Source organism: Phyllobates terribilis, unplaced genomic scaffold, assembly GCF_046119375.1.
Source record: "Phyllobates terribilis strain yellow unplaced genomic scaffold, ASM4611937v1 Scaffold_8__6_contigs__length_399053987, whole genome shotgun sequence".
Taxonomy (NCBI): domain Eukaryota; kingdom Metazoa; phylum Chordata; class Amphibia; order Anura; family Dendrobatidae; genus Phyllobates; species Phyllobates terribilis.
The window spans coordinates 146,013,819-146,040,099 of NW_027362768.1; positions in this window are offsets into that span (position 1 = coordinate 146,013,819).

Genomic DNA, 26,281 nt, shown 5'->3' on the forward strand with positions numbered 1-26,281 from the left:
GGGGTCAGTATTGGGCCCCCTTCTTTTTAACATATTTATTAATTACCTTGTAGGGGGCATACAGAGTAATATTTCAATATTTGCAGATGACACTAAACTGTGCAGGGTTATCAATACAGAGGAGGACAATTTTATATTACATGAGGATCTATGTAAACTAGAAGCTTGGGCTGATAAATGACAAATGAGCTTTAATGGGGATAAATGTAAGGTAATGCACTTGGGCAGAGGAAATAAAATATATAATTATATGCTTAATTGTAAAACACTGGACAAAACTGTAACTGAAAAAGACCTGGGTGTATTGGTGGACGACAAGCTCACGTTTAGTGGCCAGTGTCAGGCAGCTGCTGCAAAGGCAAATAAAATAATGGGATGCATTAAAAGAGGCATAGATGCTCATGAGGAGAACATAATTTTACCTCTATACAAGTCAATAGTGCGACCACACTTAGAATACTGTATACAGTTTTGTTTTGGTCACCGGTGTATAAGACATAGCTGAACTAGAGAGGGTGCAGAGAAGAGCGACCAATGTTATTAGAGGACTGGGGGGTCTGCAATACCAAGACAGGTTATTACACTTGGGGTTATTTACTGTGGAAAAAAGAAGTCTTAGGGGTGATCTTATTACTATGTACAAGTATATGAGGGGACAGTACAAAGACCTTTCTACTGATCTTTTTACTCTGAGGCCAGAGACGGGGACAAGGGGGCATCTTCTACGTCTGGAGGAAAGAAGGTTTAATCATAATCACAGACGGGGATTCTTTACTGTAAGAGCAGTGAGACTATGGAACTCTCTGCCGCATGATGTTGTAATGAGTGATTCACTATTAAAATTTAAGAAGGGCATGAATGCCTTTCTTGAAAAGTATAATATTACAGGTTATATATACTAAATTCCTTGATAGGGCGTTGATCCAGGGAACTAGTCTGATTGTCGTATGGAGTCGAGAAGGAATTTTTTTCCCCAATGTGGAGCTTAGTGTTTGCCACATGGGTTTTTTTGCCTTCCTCTGGATCAACATGTTAGGCTATGGGTTGAACTAGATGGACTTAGTCTTCCTTCAACCTTAAAAACTATGTTACTATGGTACTATGTTACTCTTCCAAGGGGCATTAAAACCGTCTTGTTAAGCTACTGTGACCTCCACCACTCTTCCAAGTGGCATTGATATTGTCTTTTTATTCCACTGCGACCTCCACCACTCTTCCAAGGGGCATTAAAACCATCTTGTTAAGCTACTGTGACCTACACGTCTCTTCCAAGGGGCATTAAAACCGTCTTGTTAAGCTACTGTGAACTCCACCACTCTTCCAAGGGGCATTAAAACTGTCTTGTTAAGCTACTGTGACCTCCACCACTCTTCCAAGGGGCATTAAAACGGTCTTGTTAAGCTACTATGACCTCCACCACTCTTCCAAGGGACATTAAAACCGTCTTGTTAAGCTACTGTGACCACCACCACTCTTCCAAGGGGCATTAAAACCGTCTTGTTAAGCTACTGTGACCTCTACCACTCTTCCAAGGGGCATTGATATTGTCTTTTTATTCCACTGCGACCTCCACCACTCTTCCAAGGGGCATTAAAACTGTCTTGTTAAGCTACTGTGACCTCCACGTCTCTTCCAAGGGGCATTAAAACCGTCTTGTTAAGCTACTGTGACCTCCACCACTCTTCCAAGGGGCATTAAAACCATCTTGTTAAGCTACTGTGACTTCCACCACTTTTCCAAGAGGCATTAAAACCATCTTGTTAAGCTACTGTGACCTCCACCACTCTTCCGAGTGACATTAAAACCATCTTGTTAAGCTACTGTGACCTCCACCACTCTTCCAAGGGGCATTAAAACCGGCTTGTTAAGCTTCTGTGACCTCCACCACTCTTCCAAGGGGCATTGATATTGTCTTTTTATTCCACTGCGACCTCCACCACTCTTCCAAGGGGCATTAAAACCGTCTTGTTAAGCTACTGTGACCTCCACCACTCTTCCAAGGGGCATTAAAACCGTCTTGTTAAGCTACTGTGACCTCCACCACTCTTCCAAGGGGCATTGATATTGTCTTTTTATTCCACTGCGACCTCCACCACTCTTCCAAGGGGCATTAAAACTGTCTTGTTAAGCTACTGTGACCTCCACGTCTCTTCCAAAGGGCATTAAAACCGTCTTGTTAAGCTACTGTGACCTCCACCACTCTTCCAAGGGGCATTAAAACCGTCTTGCTAAGCTACTGTGACCTCCACCACTCTGCCAAGGGGCATTAAAACCGTCTTGTTAAGCTACTGTGACCTCCACCACTCTTCCAAGGGACATTAAAACCATCTTGTTAAGCTACTGTGACCTCCACCACTCTTCCAAGGGGCATTGATCTTGTATTTTTATTCCACTGCGACCTCCACCACTCTTCCAAGGGGCATTAAAACTGTCTTGTTAAGCTACTGTGACCTCCACCACTTTGCCAAGGGGCATTAAAACCATATTGTTAAACCACTCTAAACTCCACAGCTCTTCCAAAGGGCATTAAAACCGTTTTGTTAAGCTACTGTGACCTCCACCACTCTTCCAAGGTGCATTAAAACCATCTTGTTAAACCACTCTGACCTCCACGTCTCTTCCAAGGGGCATTAAAACCATCTTGTCATACCACTCTGACCTCCACGTCTCTTCCAAGGGGCATTAAAACCATCTTGTTAAACCACTCTGAACTCCACAGCTCTTCCAAGGGGCCTTGAAATGTTGTTTTTAATTAACTCTAACCTCCACGACTCTTCCAACGGGCATTGCATTTCCTCCTAATTTTAGTCAGCTTTTGTTTTCAATGCATAGGCGAACACTAAGGGAGACCCACTCCCCTATAATCGGTAGAAGGTTTTTAGTATGCTGTAATCCACGTCTGTTTCAAGGGGCATTGCAGTTCCTCATAATTTTTGGAAAGCCTTCCATTCACTGCTTAGGCCAACAGTGTACAGGAGACTCAGTTGCTACAAATGGAAAAAACAGTTTAGTTAAGGCCCTCTTACCTCCATGTCACTTCCAAGGGGCATTGAAGTGCCTCGAAATTTTTGGTAGGCATTGCACTCACTGTATGCCCTATAACTGTGTAGCCGAACCGCTCCTTTTGGTACAGAAACATATCCTACAAGACATGTGTGGTTGACTGGCCTGATATTGATGTGAATGGTACCTGTTCCTCCTGCTCTTTCTCTTTTGCCACCACCTCATCCATCATTCATCACCTGAAGCTTTGTTTTAACGGGAGTCATAGAACTGGGATAATAGCAGGAAAACATCCAGCAATCCTCGGAGGAGGTAGGATATGCGCCAAAATGCTGACCACCTCAGGCCTAGCCGCTACTACATACATGCACTTGCATTCCAAGGAACAGAAAGCTAAGGAGATGGATGGCCTCATGATCATGAATAATTTACTCATTGTGTAGGAGGCCGACCACTGCTGCTGTCTACCTTTTGAACTTTGTGTTGAAGCCTGATTGACCCAGGACCCACAATCCTCTATGTCTGGAGGACGTGTTGCATCCCAGTGTCCAACTGTGTCCCGGCTTCCACAATATTAACCCAGTGTGACGGCATCAGTCAGATGGACCATCCCTGGCCAATTCACTTGTCCACGTGTTTGTGGTTAGGCTGTCCTTCAAATAGGGGAGGCTGGGGACCATTTATGGACACCCGGCCGCCCCCAGGCAGCTGGGGACCGTGTGCGGGCACCCGACCGCGGGGCGGCGGGGCACAGAGTATGGACACCCGGCCGCCGGGCGGCTGGGGACTGAATATGAATACCAGGCCACCGACGCAGCCATGACGTGGTGGCCAGATTCCGCCCCCACATGCCTAAAAGGCCCAATTTCAAGTGCAAGCAAGCAGTATGGTATTGCAGCCTGGGGGTGGGTTGGTGGCAGGCTGCAGACTTGCGCTTGCATTGCAAGGAATGGGGGAGGTACAATTGAACACTGCCCTGGGGCAAGGACTTGCATGGGAATAGTTGCAAGTCTGCATCTTCTGATGCGGCAAGGATCACTTCTGATGGGCACACTTTTAGGCAGTGACCTGGGTGTCAGAGATGCTTCCAGGGGTCTTCCCCATGCTGTTCCCATGTCTTTTAAGCACTGTATGCATGTGTCACACAGCACATGGCCAGATAAGGTTGTAAAATGTTAAAATGACATTTCCCGGTGAATGCATTTGTCACGGTTGAAAGCAATACAAAAGTGCAAAAACGCATAAAAAATGCTACTTGTGAACATAGCCCAAGGTGTAGAGGAGTATTTCTGTTTTTGGTTATTTATTTTACCTTATACACAAGTCTTTACCCTGGAAAGGAAGTTACTTAACATATTTCACAGGAAAGCCGTTTCAGTTTAGTTTTTGAACGTTTTATTGTGAGCCTGTAAAAGTGGCTTAATACCTCTGACCACGTTGTTGACAGCAGTGACCTGGGGGTCAGAAATGCTTCCTGGGGCGATCCCCATGCTGTCCCCATGTCATTTGAGCACTGTCACTATCGTTTTGGGCACTTTTTAGGCTTTCAACAGACTGCCGGGGGTGCCGCCGCAAAAATGCTCGGGTTTCCCATAGACTAACATTGGGCTCGTTGCTCGGGTCGAGCACCCGAGTATCACGGTGAGCTCGGCCCGAGCTTCAAGCACCCGAGCATTTTAGTGCTCGCTCAACACTAATGATAACCACAGTCGTGGCTGTGATTACAATGAACTCCAGCGCTTCAGTATGCTTCTAAACACATTCTGGGGGATACATAACGGCACTTGCATATGGTTCCCCTCACTGCAGGGTAAGAAGAGAACAATTTAGTTTCCACCCAAAATAAAAAATATCAAAGACCCTCATTGTATAATCACCTCTTTTTTTTGTATTAAGGTAGCGCCCATAAGGCCGTGACCCCCTAAAGTACAGAAGTCCTGTTAGAAAATGAGGATGGATTACACAGTCAATACAGATGTATAAAAACAGGGAGTATAGGCAGGTACCTGAGTTATTACTACTCTCGGAAATGCATTAAAACTTTTTTTTTTTTTTGCAATTGCCGAAGGAGTATTGACAGAGGAGTTTTCGGTAAGGGACAAATAACATTACATTGGTATATGTGGTATATACATTGAGAGAATGAATCACAGGCTGTTACTTCTTTTTAATTTAGATTTTTGCAAGTGGGCACTAAAAACACTAAATTGTAAAAAAGAAACAAAGATTGGTGTAAGCTCTAATTATGTTGATATAGTTGCTGCCTCAAGGGCCAATTTATGTACAAGTTCATTCATTACTCATTGCAATCCTCCATTTGCGGTTCTACAGTTTTATTCTGTTATTAGCATTTTGATTACTAGTGTTAGCGAGACAATGACTTACATTTTGCAGCAGGCTGTAAACCAAGATGACTTTATAGAGTAAATGCCGGTTACACTGACACCTAGAGCTCAATATGAAGATGACAATTTTTTACAGGCTATTGATAGAGAGCCATAAAGAATACAGGAGGACAAGAAGATACAATACAGTGCCTTGAAAAAGTATTCGTACTCAGTGAATGTTTGTACATTGCACCCACTAACTTAAATTTATTTTATTGGGATTTTATGTGATGTAGCAACACAAAGTATCTGTGAAGTGTAAAGGAAATGATACACGGTTTTCGAAATATTTTAAAAATATAAATCTGAAAATTGTGATGTGCATTTGTATTCAGCCCCCCTGAGTCAATACTTTTTAGGACTACCTTTCGCAGCTGCAGTGTTTTGGGGTCTGTTTCTAACAGCTTTGCACATCTAGAGGTAACATTTTTGCCCCTTCTCCTTTGCAAACTAGCTCTCGCTTAGTGATATTGGATGGAGCCATGTGTGAGCAGCAATTTTCAAGTCTTGCCACACATTTTCAATAGGATTTAGGTCTGGACTGTGACTGGGCCGTTCACACACATGAATATGCTTTAATGTAAACCATCCATTGTAGTTCTGGCAGGATGTTTAGGGTCGTTGTCCTGCTGGAAGGTGAAACTATGCCCCCGTCTCAAGTCTTTTTCAGCCTCTACCAGGTTTTCCTCCAGGATTACCCTGTATTTAGCTCCATCCATCTTCCCATCAACTCTGACCAGCTTCCCTGTTCCTGCTGAAGAAAAGCCTCCCCACAGCAAGATGCTGCCACCACCATGTGTGATGGAGAGGATGGTGTTTTCAGGGTGATGTGCAGTGTTAGTTTTCCGCCACACTTGGCATTTTGCATTCAGCCCAAAAAGTTCTACTTCGGTCTCCTCTGACCAGAGCACTGTCTTCCACATGCTTGTTGTGTCCCCTACATGGCATTTGCACTGACAGTTTTTGCATTGGATCATTAAGGTGAGTATTGTTTTTATTTTTGTTTTTCTGTATGTCATAATATTTGTTGCTGTTTATTCATCAAAGGGCGCATAAGTCCTTTAAATAATGAAAATGTTTCTTTTATTTTATAAATATCTTTTCCTTACCACTGCCATTGTAAACTATCTTGCAGTGATGACAAGTCGGCCATGTGCACATAACACCTGTGGCCAATCACTGTTATCTAAGGCTTATGGAATAACTCTCAGATGGCTGGGAGTCTGAGATCTCATATCGGGGACCCCCAGTGATCCCAAGAAGAGGGCTTTGGCAGCCCGTCTTGAATGATGCAAAGTTGCGTGTGCAGAGCACCGTTTTTGGGATCGCTGGGGGTTCCAGCGATCAGAAAGTTATCCCCTATCCTGTGGCAACGTCTGGAGCTATTTATGATGCCACAGCTGACATTCGCTATATATAAACTCAGTTTCTAACCCTGTGCCACTCACGAGCCGTACATTTACTGCGCTTGTCGTTAACTGTATAGCGCTAATTCTCCAAATGTACAGCAAATGGTGCCAAAGGGTTAAAATTTATATTTGTGGTCTGGATAAATAAAATGTCTCATCTGTTAGGCTAGGTGATTCACAGAGTGTTTTATTAGGATTTTAATGTATTTTTTTTGTTACGTACATAAAAAGCACAAGTTAAAAATTGCATGAAAGTTTCCCCTTAATGTTGTAAAGCAGTTTTTTATATGTGAAGCACATTCCAAAACAAAATTTAATTTTCAAAAATTGTGCAGTCAAAAAGTGATTCACAAAACCTTTGTAATTTGTGGTAAAAATGTATATGTTTTTTAACATGTATTATGCATTTAATCACACAAAATAAATATTACGATCTAAATAATAATGATCTGTGAAAATATCCTTCTCATACCGGTGTAACAGGCCAGATTACCCCCCCCCGCCCAGAATATACCCGGGGTTAAAGTGGCCTAGGCCAGATTATACCCCGGCTATATTCTGGCCTAGGCCAAACTATACCCCGGGGTATAAATTGGCCTAAGCAAGTTTATACCCCTCTGGGCCAGAATATACCCCAGGTATATTATGGCCTAGGCCAAACTATACCCCGGGGTATAAATTGGCCTAGGCCAGATTATACCCCTCCGGATCAGAATATACTTCAGCTGCTGTAGATCAGATTTTTCACGCTTTTGAGAACCATTGAGTGATATACTCAATAACGGGACCCCAGTCAGTGAACAGGGGCCCCAGATAGTGCACAGGGGCCCCAGGCAGTGCACAGGGGGGCAGAGACAGCGCACAAGGGGGGAAGAGACAGCACGCAAGGGGGGGAAGAGACAGCGCGCAGGGCCCCTGTGAGCTTTCTTTGTCCCCCTGTGTGCTGTCTCTGCCCCCCTGTGCGCTATGTGGGACCCCCTGTGTGCTGTCTGGGACCCCCTGTGCGATGTCTGGGGCCCCGTTCTTGAGTATATCACTCAATCCTGTGTGATGTTTGGGGCCCCTGTGCGATGTCTGGGGCCCCTGTGCGACGTCTGGGGCCCCTGTGCAACATCTGGGGCCCCGTTCTTGAGTATATCACTCAATCCTGTGCGATGTCTGGGTCCCCTGTGCAATGTCTGGGGCCCCTGTGCAATGTCTGGGGCCCCCGTGCGATGTCTGGGGCCCCGTTCTTGAGTATATCACTCAATCCTGTGCAACGTCTGGGGCCCCTGTGCGATGTCTGGGGCCCCGTTCTTGAGTATATCACTCAATCCTGTGCAATGTCTGGGGCCCCTGTGCGACGTCTGGGGCCTCTGTGCGACATCTGGGGCCCCTGTGCGACGTCTGGAGCCCCTGTGTGACGTCTGGTACCCCGTTCTTGAATATATCACTCAATCCTGTGCAATGTCTGGGGTCCCTGTGCAACGTCTGGGGCCCCGTTCTTGAGTATATCACTGAATGGTTCTCATAAGCGTGAAAAATCTGATCTACAGCAGCAGGGGTATATTCTGGCCCGGAGGAGTATAATCTGGCCTAGGCCAATTTATACCCCGGGGTATAGTTTGGCCTAGGCTATAATATACCCATGGTCTATACTCCTCTAGAGCAGATCATTAGTGTGTTTTTGCTGCTGTAGTGCTACAGTATATATAGATGCACATACACAAACCATATACCATTTCATGCGGCTTTTGTTAGATTTTGATGCAGTCTGCAGCAGATTTCCCTCTTCCACGTGACACGGAGAAATCTGCTGTGATTCTGCACAAAAAATCCACATCATTGGGATGCGGATTTTGATACAGATTGGCTGCTGATTTTTTCCCTGTGGAAAATCAGCAGCAAATCTAGTGCATGGGAACGGGTGGACTAGACTTACAGCATGTGTTGGAGGCATTACATTGAACTGACAGTAGATGGTGCAGTTCCATCAGTGCATAGTTAATGTTATTGTAATGCACACGCCCGGGCTGAGCGGCGTGTGCGTGTGATTCCACTGGACCGTGCCGGAGAGTGAATGCCTGGAGGGGCGTAACTAGGTATTCACCCGATCCGACTAGGGTCGCACGACGGCATACGACGCCAGTGCACCAAGGAGGAACCGAGCAGAGGGACCAGGTGCTACTCCAGGACAGACCCCGGACACGGCTGTTGACCCACACAGGGGAATACAGGAACAGACTGGTTAGGCTGGCACACAGACTGGTGGAAATAGGCAGGCACGACTGGTATGCAGGCAGGTGGGTATGCAGGCAGGGGGGTACAGGCAAGCACGGCTAGAGTGCAGACAGGAAGGCACTAGCAGGTAGGAACACAGGCGGGACAGGACCCAGTACACACTGGGACTCAGGAACAGAACCACAGATGTGGCGGACAAACACAGCAGAGTGAGGCCGCCCAGAGGGTTGAGCGAGAGCAGGGCAGGACGAGACCGCCTGGAGCGGTGAGCAAGAGCAGAGCAGGACGAGGCCGTCTGGAGCGGTGAGCAAGAGCAGAGCAGGACAAGGCCGTCTGGAGCGGTGAGCAAGAGCAGAGCAGGACGAGGCCGCCTGGAGCGGTGAGCAAGAGCAGAGCAGGACGAGGCCGCCTGGAGCGGTGAGCAAGAGCAGAGCAGGACGAGACCGCCTGGAGCGGTGAGCAAGAGCAGAGCAGGACGAGACCGCCTGGAGCGGTGAGCAAGAGCAGAGCAGGACGAGACCGCCTGGAGCGGTGAGCAAGAGCAGAGCAGGACGAGACCGCCTGCAGTGGTGAGCAAGAGCAGAGCAGGACGAGACCGCCTGGAGCGGTGAGCAAGAGCAGAGCAGGACGAGACCGCCTGGAGCGGTGAGCAAGAGCAGAGCAGGACGAGACTGCCTGGAGCGGTGAGCAAGAGCAGAGCAGGACGAGACCGCCTGGAGCGGTGAGCAAGAGCAGAGCAGGACGAGACCGCCTGGAGCAGTGAGCAAGAGCAGAGCAGGACGAGACCGCCTGGAGCGGTGAGCAAGAGCAGAGCAGGACGAGACCGCCTGGAGCGGTGAGCAAGAGCAGAGCAGGACGAGACCGCCTGGAGCGGTGAGCAAGAGCAGAGCAGGACGGACAGGGCTCTGTTCACACGGAACAGACAGGACGGGAAAGGCAGAGCCAGATACCCACAGGGTACTTGCAGTGAAGTAGCGAGTGGACCACAAACTCACAAACGGGAGTACAGAGACAACAAGCAGGAGTTAGGTACGAGTTCAGACTCTGCAGAAAAAGGAAAGGAACGGACATAGAGGCAAAACAGGTAAAGGATAGGAGAGAGTTCAGACTGGAACTGAGTGTACAGAAGAGACCGACACTGCAGCGGGATACAGGAGCGGGTCTGGGAATACGGCCCCCAGAGAGGCGGGACGAACAGGCAAGGAGCGTGTTCAGACAGGACAGACAAGATACAGGAGCGGGTCTAGGTAATCGGCCCCTAGAAGGCGGGAGGAACAGGCTAGGAGCGTGTTCAGACAGGCCTGGAAATACAGCCTCCAGGATAGGCAGACAAGAGAAACACAGAACGGGACCTGGCACCTTCAGAGTGCAAGCACACACTGAATGAAACACAATGCTCAGGCAGGGATTGATTGGAGCAGCTGGGTTATATACCAGGTGACAGACAGCAATAGGCTGAGGACGCACAAGGGGTGTGACCCACAGCAGGTACAAAAAGCAGGAAGTGATCGGGCGCCGCCCTTAAGCAGCAGAAACAGACAAAAACAGACAGCATGGAGGGAAGCCAGAGAGACATTCTGGACTGGAGATCAAGTGCGCGCTCTTGCACAGTAGGAGATGGACCACCATGCAAGGGCACCGCCAGGTATGTTACAGTACCCCCCCCTTACACCCCCTCTTCTTCAGGCCTGCCAGAATCTTCCGCAGGGAATTCGAGGGCCAATCCTTCATTTCAAGGAGATCACTCCCACTGTCCACAGGAAAAACTGGTCTCATCTGGTTAGCTAGGATGCTACCTCCTATCCAGCCATCCTCAGCAACAGACGAAACGGGTGGAGTACCAGGAACAGCACACAAGGAAGTCTCTCTCCACATATTATCAGGTGGCACCCCAGAGGGTACAGGAGACAACTGGAAGTCCTCCACCGGGTTGGAGGGGAGCAGAGACTTGGGGGTAAACTCTGCTTCGAGGTACATCTTGTCAAGCTCACAGGAAGAAATAGACGGGTTATCAGGTACAGGATGAGGAAAAATCACTGTCTCTTTGTTATCTGGTGGTACCCCGGAGGATTCAGGAAACAACTGGAGGTCCTCCGCAGGGGTCAGAAGAGTGCAGAGGCTCGGAGAAAACATCTGCTTCAGAGTACACTAGGTCGGACTCACTGGACGAAGCAGGCGAGGTATCGGGTACCGAGTATAGGAAAGTCTCTGTCCATTCACCACCAGGTGGCACCCCGAAGGGTTCTGGAGACAACTGGAGGTCTTCTGCCCGGTCGGAGGGGTGTAGAGACTCGGGAGTAACCTCTGCTTCGGAGTACACTAGGTTGGACTTACTGGACGAAGCGAGCGAGGTATCAGGTACAGAGTATAGGAGAGTCTCTGTCCTTTCGCTACCAGGTAGCACCCCGAAGGGTTCTGGAGACAACTGGAGGTCCTCCGCCTGGTCAGAGGGGTGTAGAGACTCATGGGTAACCTCTGCTTCAGAGTACACTAGGTTGGACTCACTGGACGAAGCGAGCGAGGTATCAGGTACAGAGTATAGGAGAGTCTCTGTCCTTTCGCTACCAGGTGGCACCCCGAAGGGTTCCAGAGACAACTGGAGGTCCTCCGCCTGGTCGGAGGGGTGTAGAGACTCATGGGTAACCCCTGCTTCAGAGTACACTAGGTTGGACTCACTGGACGAAGCGAGCGAGGTATCAGGTACAGAGTATAGGAGAGTCTCTGTCCTTTCGCTACCAGGTAGCACCCCGAAGGGTTCTGGAGACAACTGGAGGTCCTCCGCCTGGTTGGAGGGGTGTAGAGACTCATGGGTAACCTCTGCTTCAGAGTACACTAGGTTGGACTCACTGGACGAAGCGAGCGAGGTATCAGGTACAGAGTATAGGAGAGTCTCTGTCCTTTCGCTACCAGGTAGCACCCCGAAGGGTTCAGGAGACAACTGGAGGTCCTCCGCCTGGTCGGAGGGGTGTAGAGACTCGGGGATAACTACCACTTTGGGGTACCCATTGTCAGGCTCACAGGACGGAGCGGACAAAGTATCGAGTACCAGGTGTAGAGAAGTCTCTCTCCATTTGTCATCGAGTGGTATCCCGGAGGATTCAGGAGGCAACTGGGGGTCCTCCGCCAGGTAGTAGAGGTGCACAGACTCTGAGGTAATCACAGCTTCGGAGCATCCTTGGACATGCACACCGGTTAAAGTGGGTGAAGCATCTGATGCCGGGTGCAGGAAGTTCTCCTGTGTGGAGTCTGGATGGGCAGTAGTCTCTTCGGGCAGGCGAACTGGTGCACTACCCACGCACATTACCCGTTGGGGCTTCTCCGGGATACAGGGAGATGAAGCTTCAGTAGGGACTTCAAGGTTGGGGTCAGGAGGTCTCAGGGAGGACAGACCTTGGCGTGACGGCTTGCCTCTACGTCTAGCACGTCTGGACTGCCTCTTGAGGTTGGGAGAAGTATTCCGGAGAGCGTAGTCACCCTGTGAGTATTCTGGGTGGGCAGTAGTCTCATTGGGCTGGAGGACTATTGCGCTACCCACACACATTACCCATCGGGGCTGCTCCGGGATATTGGGAAGTGAAGCTTCAGAAGGAGCCTCCGGGTTAGGATCATCGAAGACCATTAGAAAGGCCACCAGGAAGGCCATTATGTCCAGGACGATAGGATCCTGTGTTTCCCATAGGGGGTTGATCCATTCCAAGGCATCACCCGCTAGGTTAGACATAATGAATGCCACCTTAACCCGATCGGTGGGAAAATATAAAGGGTAGAACTTGAAGTGTAGCATGCATTGCTCCACAAATGCACGACTTTGTCTTGAATCCCCATAGTAACGTGGTGGATCCGCAGGAACGAGAGCAGATAGATCCATCTGGACGGGTGCGTAATAGCCAGGAACTCAGCTAGAGAAAAAAAAATTGTATTTATTTATTTTTAATGCATGTATTCGCTGGAAAACGTCTCAGAGAGCGAAGGCCGTGGGGCTCAACGGGAACCACGGCCTGAGCATGCTGTAATGCACACGCCCGGGCTGAGCGGCGTGTGCGTGTGATTCCACTGGACCGTGCCGGAGAGTGAATGCCTGGAGGGGCGTAACTAGGTATTCACCCGATCCGACCAGGGTCGCACAACGGCATACGACGCCAGTGCACCAAGGAGGAACCGAGCAGAGGGACCAGGTGCTACTCCAGGACAGACCCCGGACACGGCTGTTGACCCACACAGGGGAATACAGGAACAGACTGGTTAGGCTGGCACACAGACTGGTGGGAATAGGCAGGCACGACTGGCATGCAGGCAGGTGGGTATGCAGGCAGGGGGGTACAGGCAAGCACGGCCAGAGTGCAGACAGGAAGGCACTAGCAGGTAGGAACACAGGTGGGACAGGACCCAGTACACACTGGGACTCAGGAACAGAACCACAGATGTGGCGGACAAACACAGCAGAGTGAGGCCGCCCAGAGAGGTGAGCGAGAGCAGGGCAGGACGAGACCGCCTGGAGCGGTGAGCAAGAGCAGAGCAGGACGAGGCCGCCTGGAGCGGTGAGCAAGAGCAGAGCAGGACAAGGCCGCCTGGAGCGGTGAGCAAGAGCAGAGCAGGACGAGGCCGCCTGGAGCGGTGAGCAAGAGCAGAGCAGGACGAGACCGCCTGGAGCGGTGAGCAAGAGCAGAGCAGGACGAGACCGCCTGGAGTGGTGAGCAAGAGCAGAGCAGGACGAGACCGCCTGGAGCGGTGAGCAAGAGCAGAGCAGGACGAGACCGCCTGGAGCGGTGAGCAAGAGCAGAGCAGGACGAGACCGCCTGGAGCGGTGAGCAAGAGCAGAGCAGGACGAGACCGCCTGGAGCGGTGAGCAAGAGCAGAGCAGGACGAGACCGCCTGGAGCGGTGAGCAAGAGCAGAGCAGGACGAGACCGCCAGGAGTGGTGAGCAAGAGCAGAGCAGGACAAGACCGCCTGGAGCGGTGAGCAAGAGCAGAGCAGGACGAGACCGCCTGGAGCGGTGAGCAAGAGCAGAGCAGGACGAGACCGCCTGGAGCGGTGAGCAAGAGCAGGACGAGACCGCCTGGAGTGGTGAGCAAGAGCAGAGCAGGACGAGACCGCCTGGAGCGGTGAGCAAGAGCAGAGCAGGACGAGACCGCCTGGAGCGGTGAGCAAGAGCAAAGCAGGACGAGACCGCCTGGAGCGGTGAGCAAGAGCAGAGCAGGACGAGACCGCCTGGAGCGGTGAGCAAGAGCAGAGCAGGACGAGACCGCCTGGAGCGGTGAGCAAGAGCAGAGCAGGACGAGACCGCCAGGAGCGGTGAGCAAGAGCAGAGCAGGACGAGACTGCCTGGAGCGGTGAGCAAGAGCAGAGCAGGACGGACAGGGCTCTGCTCACACGGAACAGACAGGAAGGGAAAGGCAGAGCCAGATACCCACAGGGTACTTGCAGTGAAGTAGCGAGTGGACCACAAACTCACAAACGGGAGTACAGAGACAACAAGCAGGAGTTAGGTACGAGTTCAGACTCTGCAGAAAAAGGAAAGGAACGGACATAGAGGCAAAACAGGTAAAGGATAGGAGAGAGTTCAGACTGGAACTGAGTGTACGGAAGAGACCGACACTGCAGCGGGATACAGGAGCGGGTCTGGGAATACGGCCCCCAGAGAGGCGGGACGAACAGGCAAGGAGCGTGTTCAGACAGGACAGACAAGATACAGGAGCGGGTCTAGGTAATCGGCCCCTAGAAGGCGGGAGGAACAGGCTAGGAGCGTGTTCAGACAGGACAGACAAGATACAGGAGCGGGTCTAGGTAATCGGCCCCTAGAAGGCGGGAGGAACAGGCTAGGAGCGTGTTCAGACAGGCCTGGAAATACAACCTCCAGGATAGGCAGACAAGAGAAACACAGAACGGGACCTGGCACCTTCAGAGTGCAAGCACACACTGAATGAAACACAATGCTCAGGCAGGGATTGATTGGAGCAGCTGGGTTATATACCAGGTGACAAACAGCAATAGGCTGAGGACGCACAAGGGGTGTGACCCACAGCAGGTACAAAAAGCAGGAAGTGATCGGGCGCCGCCCTTAAGCAGCAGAAACAGACACAAACAGACAGCATGGAGGGAAGCCAGAGAGACATTCTGGACTGGAGATCAAGTGCGCGCTCTTGCACAGTAGGAGATGGACCACCATGCAAGGGCGCCGCCAGGTATGTTACAGTTATGTGTTGTAACTTGTTATGTATGTTTCTCCCTGCTCTCTATGATATACACTTTAAGTTCTCCAGTGTGAGTTCCTATTCTATCCTGATAAGGTATATAAAGTGAACTTGGAACACCTCCAACAAAAAAATAAGTTTTCCAATTTTGACAACAATGGAAGACCAACTGTACGATCAGCTTTTGAGATTCTACACTTCAACAGAACAAAAGTACCCCCAGTGGATCTACGATCTACCTCCAGAGAAATGTTCAAATGCCAAGTCCCAGTTTAGACAAACATCTAAGCCATATCGAGCAGAGAAAGCAGACTGCAAAATATCCTGAAGGCCTGTCACGATAACCCAACTTCTGGTGGCCATTTTGGCAGAGATAAAACATTTGCCAAAATTTCTGACCGTTATTACTGGAAGGGAATGAAGAATGATGTTCACCAACATGTCAAAGCCTGTCAAAAATGTTTTGTCACAAGTCCCAAAATCAGCAAAGAAGCGTCACCACTCAACGGTATACCCGTACCTGAAAAAGTATGGAGCTTAGTTGGGATTGATAAGATCGGTCCTCTTCAGGAAACATCAAACAGCAACAAAAATATAGTTGCTGTCACTGATCATTTCTCCAAGTGGACTGAAGCAACAGCTGTTCCAGACAAGAGTGCTATGTCAGTAGCAAAATTTTTGTACACCATTATTTGCCGCTTAGACAGTATGGACACTTTGATTAGCGACCAGGCAAGAGAGTTTGTGAACTCGATCATTGACAACCTGATGGATCATTTTCAAACAGATCACCGCATTTCATCTGCCTACCACCCACAAACAAATGGCCAGCGGGAAAGTGACAATCGAACACTCAAAGAATCTCTTAGCAAGCTTGTCAATGACCAAGGAACCAACTGGGACCAGTTCATCCCTGGTGTTTTGTTTGCCTATCACACATCTGTGCATGCCTCAACCAAATGCACTCCATGTATGGACGAAAGGCTAAGCTTCCTATTGACCTCAATCCATCAGCAAATGACACTCTGGATGTCATGTCTCTTTCAGATGATGCCAACCCTGATGTGCTAAATACACTCACAACCATTCATAACAGGATCCACTCAACTGTAAGTACCAACATCCATTCTGCTCAGGAACACCAAAAGTGTGCCTTTGATCGCCGACACAACAGCAACAAAGAAATCACTGCTGCCACCATTGTTTATATCAAGAATCAATGTCGTATTCATCGCATGGGTTCAAAGATGGAACCACGCTGGGTTTGACCCTACTTAGTTGTGGAATCCTTAACCAAGGGACGAGTAAAACTTAAGAACAATAAGACTGGCAAGTTACTAAGCAACACCTTCCATGCCAACAACCTTAAGATTTACCAGGATGAAGAGACTTCTCTACCACCCCAGTCCCCTGATGACTGTCCCAGTGACTCTGCCACACAGAAACACAAGCAAAGCAATACTTTCAGCCCACTACCAAGTTCAGGAAGGAAGTACCTTACCACCACTCTTGACCTTACGTTTAGTAGGGTTGTGTACTTTGGATGCACAAGAGATCTTGGACAACCACGGCGTACATATAAAACCAAAGGTGTTGGGAACTGCTACTTTCGGGCCATCAGCTATATCGTGACAGGAACAGAGGACAACTACTCCCTTCTCAGAGCTAGAGTGATCCACCACATGAAAACTGACTTGTCCAAAAAAACTACAGGGCTACTTTAATCAAGATGTGAATGAATATGTGAACACCTCTGGCATCTCTCGTGATGGACTCTGGGCAACTGATGCAGAAATCATGGCCACAGCAAATCTGTTCAGTTGTGACATCGTCATCCAGTCATCCACAAAAGTCGGTGACACCATGGATTGGTTGACCTATCCCGGAAGCTTCAATCTGCAGTCAACAACAGAACATGCACTTTATCGTGAAAACAAGCAGGATCATTTTAATATTGTTATCAGTGTTTACTAATCATTTTATTGTTGTTATCAGTGTTTACCTTTGAACGTCTTTTTGTAGTGTCCTGTCACCAGCCATGTGTACGATTATCGGCCGAAAGCCTCTCTGGAACCAATAATCGCCCCATGTAAAGGTACATTTATAAGCTGAAGTTTCAGAATGTTATGACTCTTATTATATCCTGAACAATCAAGTTTTTATGAACCGTCAAGGTTTTATGGTTGAAGTAAAAAAAGTCTGTGTGTTTAGAGTTTTAAACAATAAAATGTTGAAAAATTATGTATGATGCGCCCCCTGGGCCGTGGGGTACTCGGCAGCCGGGCCTCTGGCTGCTGGGGGATATCACGGTAGCTGGCCCGGTCCATGACCCAGGGCGGTCAGTAAAAGGGGGAATAGTTTATAGGGGATTTGGGAAAGTGTTCGTGACGCCACCTGTGGAATGTGGTCAAAGGGAGCCGCCGCTGCGGAGCAGGTCCTCTGGAGCTGGTGTTACGGCAGCAGGGATGATGTGGCTCTCCACAGGTAGAGTTAGCTCCAGGGCAGTGTAGGGGTAGATGGTGGATGCTGGGGAGAGACGGCAGGACGGTCCCGGAGGAAAGACGGACACTCACACGGGGGTAAGCTTCAGTACCTTTACTGGTTATGATGCAGGCACGGTCCAGGGTACTCCGGACGAAGGGCGCACTTTTGGACTCTCCTCAGTGAGCGGGTATAGGGCCTCCTGATCCGTGGCTTCACTCGCTAAGCTTCTGGCCTGCCTGGAACTAGGCCTAGCTTGGTTACTGTCTCACTCTCCCTTGCACCTGCTGTCCTGGTGGTAGGGCTTTTTCTTGGAGATCACTCTCCCTGGACACTGGGGCCTCCGTGACTCCTAGCCCTGGTACTGTAGTCAGCGTTTGGTAAACCTGGGACCTGTAGTCCTCCAGGGGTTCCGGTGGTCCCTACTGGGTATGAAGGGTCCCTGTAGGCGCGGACCCGGTGTCCGGTATATATATCTCGGGGTGAGCCTGGTATGCTCCTCTGCCCCCTTGCTACTTCTTCCTTCTCCTCTCGCCTTCGGCCTCACTCAGGGCCCTCACTCGTGCTGTAGGCCTTGGCTCGCCTAAGCACAGCAGCCAGCGTGCTGCCTCTTTGCTGCTCTCTGAGCGTCAGCACGCTCTCTGCTCAACAACTCACTGACTTCTGACTAACTCTAAACTAAACTGAACTGCCTGGCTCCACCCTCCCTATATATATTCCTATCAGGGCTCCCTCTGCTGGTCTGAGGTGGTAGGGTGGAGGTGTGTGAATGTGTGAGGGCCTCTTGTGGAGAAGTCCATCCATGCACCCTTCTGGGTTCTGTGGCACCAATGCGCAGCAGGGCGCCACATGTAATTCTTGAGTAAATCACTCAATGGTGCTCATAAACGTGAAAAATCTGATCTTTAATATACTTTAATCTTTAATATACTCAAGAATGGAGCCCCAGACGTCCCACAGGGGCCCCAGACATCACACAGGGGCCCCAGACATCACACAATGCACAGGGGCCCCAGACATCGCACAGGATTGACTGATATACTCAAGAACGGTGCCCCAGACATTGCACAGGGGGTCCCAAACAGTGTACAGGGGGGCAGAGACAGTGCACAGGGGGAAATAGATGTTTCACAGGTGCCCTGCGCGCTGTCTCTTTCCCCCCTTGCGCGCTGTCTCTGCCCCCCTGTGCGCTGTCTGGGGCCCCGTGCACTGTCTCTGCCCCCCCGTGTGCTGCCTGGAGCCCCGTGCGCTGACTGGGGCCCTGTTATTGAGTATATCACTCAATGGTTCTCAAAAGCCTGAAAAATCTGATCTACAGCAGCAGGGGTATATTCTGACCAGGAGGGGTATAATCTGGCCTAGGCCAATTTATACCCCGGGGTATAGTTTGGCCTAGGCCTGTTAATCTGGCCTGTTACACCGGTCTGCAGTAAATGATTCTTTGCCTCTGCTCACCCTTTTGCTTAGTGATTAAGGTGCCTTTAGTGCCCTCTCTCTGCGGGATTGTACAATTATTTAAAGAAGCTGTCCACTACTTTTTTATTGCTGGCCTATCCCTAGGATAGTACAAGTAAAACTCGGCACTCAGGGGGATACATGATGAAAAACATGATTATTTTATAATTATCAAAAAAAAACATTAAATTATAATGTTTCGGTCCTACTCGGACCTTCATCAGACAAATATGGACTGTGTCAGAAAAGAGAGATATAGCAATCGCAGCACTGGTGAAGAGTGACGGTGTCACTATCTGCAATGGTGGTGTCTCTATCTGGATAGTCTATCCCTAGAATAGATCACCAATATCTGATTGGTGGGGGTGTCTAGTCACTGCTGCAGCCAATCACTGTTCTGGTGATGCCAATATAATCATGACAGCACAGCTGCAGAGGGACAAGATCTGGTTCAGTTGCTTCATAAATTTGGGGTGGAGACATGGACTATTTAATGGCGTTGTCCACTACTTTTTTACTTTTTTATTGATAGCCTATCCGTGGGGGTGTGACACCCGCCACCTCTGCCAATCAGCTGTTATGGATGCCTGCCGGAACTTCTCGGATGCTGCTGGAACTCATAGCTCCATCAAAACTATAGTGACGAGCATAGGCGGATTATAATGCGGGAAATCTGGGCTACCGCCCGGGCCCCCGAACCTCTAGGGGGCCCGGGACTCCGGGGTGTCTATGGCCAGATTGCCCTCATTATATGTGCGGCGCCGCGGCACATGCCAGCAGACAGTGGCGGTGGGGGCCCCCGGACCGCTCCCCCAGCAGCGTCGCACGGCCGCTGCTTCTTCTTCGGCCGGCACAGCACTGCAGCAGTTAACTTCCCTGTGCTGGCCCGGCCGCGTCACTGCTAGGAGACACGGCCCTGTGCGCGGCCATGTCTCCTAGCTGTGACGTCACGCAGTGCGTGCCCGGCTTGCACTGCTGCACTGGAAAAGAGCAGGAGGACTGGAGCCGAGCAGGGGGATGGTGAGTGTGTGTGTGTCTGTGTGTGTGAGTGAGTGTGTGTGTGTGTGTGTGTGTGTATGTGTATGTATGTGTGTGTGTGTGTGTGTGCAGACAGATATCATTGTGTGATGTCTGTTTATATGTATTTTTGTGTTTCAAATGTGTTTATGAGTGTATGTATATGTCTGTATATGTTTGTGTGTGTGCGTGACTGCGTGCGGCCTCCTGCTGAGTATAGATGGCGCCGTGCGGCCTCCTGCTGTCTCTGGGGGGGGCGCCGTGTGGCCTCCCACTGTGTATAGATGGCGGCGTGCGGCCTCCCGCTGTGTATGGATGGCGCCGTGCGGCCTCCCGCTGTGTATAGATGGCACCGTGCGGCCCCCTGCAGTGTATAGATGGCGCCATGCGGCCTCCCGCTGTGTATAGATGGCTACGTGCGTCCTCCTGCTGTGTATAGATGGCGCCGTGCGGCCTCCTGCTGTGTATAGATGGCGCCGTGCGTCCTCCTGCTGTGTATAGATGGCTACATGCGGCCTCCTGCTGTGTATAGATGGCTCCGTGCGGCCTCCCGCTGTGTATAGATGGCTACATGCGGCCTCCCGCTGTGTATAGATGGCTACGTGCAGCCTCCTGCTGTGTATAGATGGCTATGTGCGGCCTCCTGCTGTGTATAGATGGCTACGTGCGGCCTCCTGCTGTGTATAGATGGCTACGTGCGGCCTCCTGCTGTGTATAGATGGCTACGTGCGGCCTCCTGCTGTGTATAGATGGCTACGTGCGGCCTCCTGCTGTGTATAGATGGCTACGTGCGGCCTCCTGCTGTGTATAGATGGCGCCGTGCAGCCTCCTGCTGTGTATAGATGGCTACGTGCGGCCTCGAGCTGTGTATAGATGGCTACGTGCGGCCTCCTGCTGTGTATAGATGGCTACGTGCGGCCTCCTGCTGTGTATAGATGACTACGTGCGGCCTCCTGCTGTGTATAGATGGCTACGTGTGCTCAATATTGAGTCATACAATTAATGTAAGGCTATGTGCCCATGATGCAGAAATGCTCCGGATTTTTTTTTGAGCGTTTCCTCATCTCCCTGGCAGAAAAAAACGCATGCGGATTGTACATGCGTTTTTCCTGCCAGGGACATGCGGAAGTGAAGCGTTCTTCACATGCATTTCCACATGCGGGTTGACAAGCGCTTTCCAAGCGATTTTAGCATCACTTAGAAAGTGCTTGACAACTTGGTCACACTATATAAATCCATGCAACCGGCATGGATTTATATAGTGTGACCGTAAAAGAATGGTAAAAAATAAATATATACTTACCTTCTGATGGCCTGCCGACGTCAGCGGTCTCGTGACCCATCACATGACTAAATGACGTCACGGCAGGTCCTTTTCAGACCATCGCGAGCTGCCGGCAAGCCAGGACGCATCGGATAAAGACACCGGGGGCCATCAGAAGGTAAGTATAATATTTATTTTTTATTTTATTCTTTTTTTACAGGTTCTATGGTACCCGGGTCCGGAGGAGAGTCTCCTCTTCTCCAGACCCGGGTACCATCTGCACATTAAAACGCATGGATTCCGCATGTACAGATGCAGTGATGCGGATTCCATGTGTTCCAATGAAAGTCAATGGCGGCGAAAGCACCGCGCTTCCACAAAATAATTGGTAGTGCTGATGATAATCCGCAGTGGAAATTCCCGCAGCATGTGCACAGCACATGCGGATTATCATTGGGGAACATGGCAGACCTTCTACCAAGCGTTTATTAAGCGTTTCTGCAGCGGAATTGCCGCTGCGGAAACGCTTAAAAAACGCATAGTGGGCACACAGCCTAAAAAAAATTATTATAATTAATATTGTGCCAAATTAATTTCACGTGAACTATCACATGATCTATCACAGGGGATCATGTGACATGTGATACATCAGGTAGGGGTGTGTGTGTGTGTGTGGGGGGGCCCGCACCTTCTAAACTGCCCGGGGCCCTTGCTATTTTAATCCACCCCTGGTGACGACAGCTGGGTACTGCAGATCCTATTCATCTGAATAAGGGGTGGATCCGCAGTACCCGGCCATGGCCACTATAGAAATGATGGAGCTGCTGAGTTCGAAAACTTCTGTCCAGCCCTGGCAACAGCTAATTGTCAGGGGTGCTGGGCAGGGTCGGTCTGGGCTGGCGGGATACCGGGAATTTTCCCGGTGGGCCCGCCCCCTGCTGCAGAGGAGAGGGGGAGAAGAGAGCAAAAAAAAAATCCTGCAGTTTTAAGGGGCACGGGCCCTTTAAAAGCGCAGGCACAGTGTATGCAGGGACGCGCGCACGCGGCGTTCATTACCTGAACCACCGCGGCGCACGTCCCAGTGAACGAGCTGAAGCTGCGCGTCTCCCTTCGCTGGCCGGCGTATGACGTCATCGTCATGTGCCTGCTGTGAAGGAGGCGTGCCACTCAGGAGAAGGAGGACACCGCACGGGAGCGCAGGAAGGTAAGAGGTGTGTGTGTGTTTTGTGTATGTGTGTGTGTGTGTGTAATGGTCTGGGCCACTGGCTGGACACACAAGGGGTTAGCCGACTGGACACAAAAGGGGGGGTCCTGGCTGGACACACGGGGGGGGAACCCTGGCTGGACACACAAAGGGGGCCCAGCTGGACACAAAAGGGGGGTCCTGTATGGACACACAAGGGGGAACCCTGGCTGGACACACAAGGGGGGACCCAGCTGGACACACGAGGGGGAACCCCGGATGGACATACGAGGGGGAACCCTGGCTGGACACATGAGGGGGGGCCAAGCTGGACACACGAGGTGGAACCAAGCTGGACACACGAGGGGGGAGCCCTGGCTGGATACACGAGGCGGGAGCCCTGGCTGGATACACAAGGTGGGCCCTGGCTGGACCCGCAAGGGGGATCCCTGGCTGGACACACAAGGGGGGATCCGGCTGGACACACAAGAGGGGGCCTTGGCTGGACACACAAGGGGAGGCCCTGGCTGGACACACAAGAGGGAGCCCTGGCTGTACACACAAGGGGGAGCCCTGGCTGGACACACAAGGGGGGGCCCTGGCTGGACACATAAGGGGGGACCCTGGCTAGACCCAGGAAAAGGGGGGTGGGCAGGATGGGTATATGGGGGGCAGGATGGACACATGGAGGACAGGATGGATTTATGGGGGGGCAGGCTGGACACATGGAGGCCAGGATGGATATATGGGGGGGCAGGCTGGATACATGGAGGCCAGGATGGATATATGGGGGGCAGGCTGGACACATGGAGGCCAGGATGGATATATGGAGGGGGCAGGCTGGACACATGGAGGTCAGGATGGATATATGGGGGGGCATGCTGGACACATGGAGGCCAGGATGGATATATGGGGGGGCAGGCTGGACTCATGGAGGCCAGGATGGATATATGGGGAGGGGCAGCTGGACTCATGGAGGCCAGGATGGATATATGGGATGGGGCAGGCTGGACACATGGAGGCCAGGATGGATCTATGGGGGGGGGCAGGCTGAACACATGGAGGCCAGGATGGATATATGGGGGGGGCAGGCTGAACACATGGAGGCCAGGATTGATATATGGGGGGGGCAGGCTGAACACATGGAGGCCAGGAAGGATATATGGGGGGGAGGCAGGCTGGACACATGGGGGGCTAGGATGGATATGTGGAGGGGCAGGCTCGATACACGTGGGTTAACATAAATATATGGAGGGGCACGCTGGATATATGGGGGGTGTCAGGATGGATATATGAGGAGGCAGGCTGGACACATGGAGGCCAGGATGGATATGTAGGGGGAGCAGGCTGGACACATGGAGGCCAGGATGGATATATGGGGGAGCAGGCTGGACACATGGAGGTCAGGATGGATATATGGGGGGGCAGGCTGGACACATGGAGGCCAGGATGGATATGTAGGGGGAGCAGGCTGGACACATGGAGGCCAGGATGGATATATGGGTGGGGCAGGCTGGACACATGGAGTCCAGGATGGATATATGGGGGGGCAGGATGGATATATGGGGGGGTGTCAGGATGGATATATGCAGGGGGGAAGGGCAGGATGGATATATGGGGGGAAGGCTGGACACATGGAGTCCAGGATGGATATATGGGGGGGCAGGCTGGAAACATGGAGGCAAGCATGGATATGTGGTGGGGGGGCAGGCTGGCCACATGGGGGGCTAGGATAGGTATATGGGAGGGGGCAGGCTCGATACACGTGTGCTAGGATAAATATATGGAGGGGTCACAGTGGACAAATGGGGGCCAGAAGGGATATATACAGGGGGGTGTCAGGATGGATACATGGAGTCCAGGATGGATATGGGGGCCAGAAGGGACATATGGGGATGCCTGGCTGGACAAGGGACTTAATTACTGTTTGGGGGCCAGATTGAGGAACATACTTTATTAGTTTATGGTGGCCAGTGGGGAACATTATTACTTTAGATTCCAATTATTATTATTACATTATTACTTCTGTAATATAATTTACTTTTTAGGAAACTTTTCCATGGGATGGGACAAAAGAGGGGTCCTGTTACAGTGCAGGATGGCACTATGTTGCTTTTTTTCTTCAACTGGTGTAGTGTAGAAGTCGGGGGAGGGGGGGGAGTGGGAATATTCTCTAGAAGAGATCAGTTATTGGTAACTGTGTGTTATTTTCTGCAGAGACGATTCCTGGCTGGAAGAAGTGATGGCCATCTGTACCTGATGAAGGAGAAAAGCGAAGATGAAGGACTTCACCTAGAGACGTCACTGGTGAGTCAGTGTATTACATTTACACTTACACTACACACGTGGTCAAAATTGTTGGTACCCCTTGTTTCATGAAAGAAAAACCCACAATGGTCACACAAATAACTTGAATCTGATAAATTACAAATTTTTGAAAATGAACAAATGAAAGTCAGACATTTCTTTTCTGCTTCCACAGAATTTAAAAAAAAAATAACCTCATGAAATAGGCCTGGACAGAAATGATGGTTCTTCTTAACTTAATATTTTGTTGAACAACCTTTTGAGGCAATCACTGCAATCAAACGATTCCTGTAACTGTCAATGAGACTTCTGCACCTCTCAACAGGTATTTTGGCCCACTCCTCATGAGCAAACTGCTCCAGTTGTCTTGTGTGTGAAGGTTGCCTTCTCCAGACGGCATGTTTCAGCTCTTTCCAAAGATGCTCAATAGGATTTAGGTCAGGGCTCATAGAAGGCCACTTCAGAATAGTCCAATGTTTTCCTCTTAGCCATTCTTGGGTCATTATCTTGTTGCAAGACCCATGACCTGCGACTGAGATCAAGCTTTCTGACTCTGGGCAGCACATTTCTCACTAGAATCCCTTGATAGTCTTGAGATTTCATTGTACCCTGCACAGATTCAAGACACCTTGTGCCAGATGCAGCAGAGCAGCCCCAGAACATAACAGCCTCCCCCATGTTTCACAGTAGGGACAGTGTTCTTTTCTTGATATGCTTCATTTTTCCGTCTGTGAACATAGAGCTGATGTGTAGTGTTGAGCCACCCCCGTAGTGTTCGGGTTCGGTTCGGTTCGTCGAACACCGGGATGTTCGAGGAACTGTTCGTCGAACACCTTAGAACACCGTCGAACACCGTTAAAACCAATGGCAGGCAAACAAAAACACATAGAAACACATAGAAAACACCTTCAAAGGTGTCCAAAAGCTGACAAACTGCTCAGAAGACACTCTTTAAAAAAGCCGGCCGGCAAATTCAGCAGCGGCATACACTGGTACCCGACAATTTAGACAAGAAGGAATAGAGCATCACACATAGATTAGATAGATAGAAACATGTCAGTCACATATATAATAAGTACAGTGACAGTGTTGGTTACTGTACTTGTCATTTAGTGTTAAAATAAAGGATTTATTAAAAAAAAAATTGGCGTGGGGTTTCCCGTAATTTTAGTCTCTAGCGGAGGTTAAGCAGACGGCTGGGGCAGATGTTTGAAGCCTGGGAATGGGGTAATACCCATGGAGCTTCCCAGACTACTAATATCAGCCCCCAGCTGAATACCTAGCCTTTACTAGCTATTAAAATGGGGGACCCCCCAAAAAAATGACGTGGGGTACCCCCTATTTAATAGCTAGCAAAGGCTAG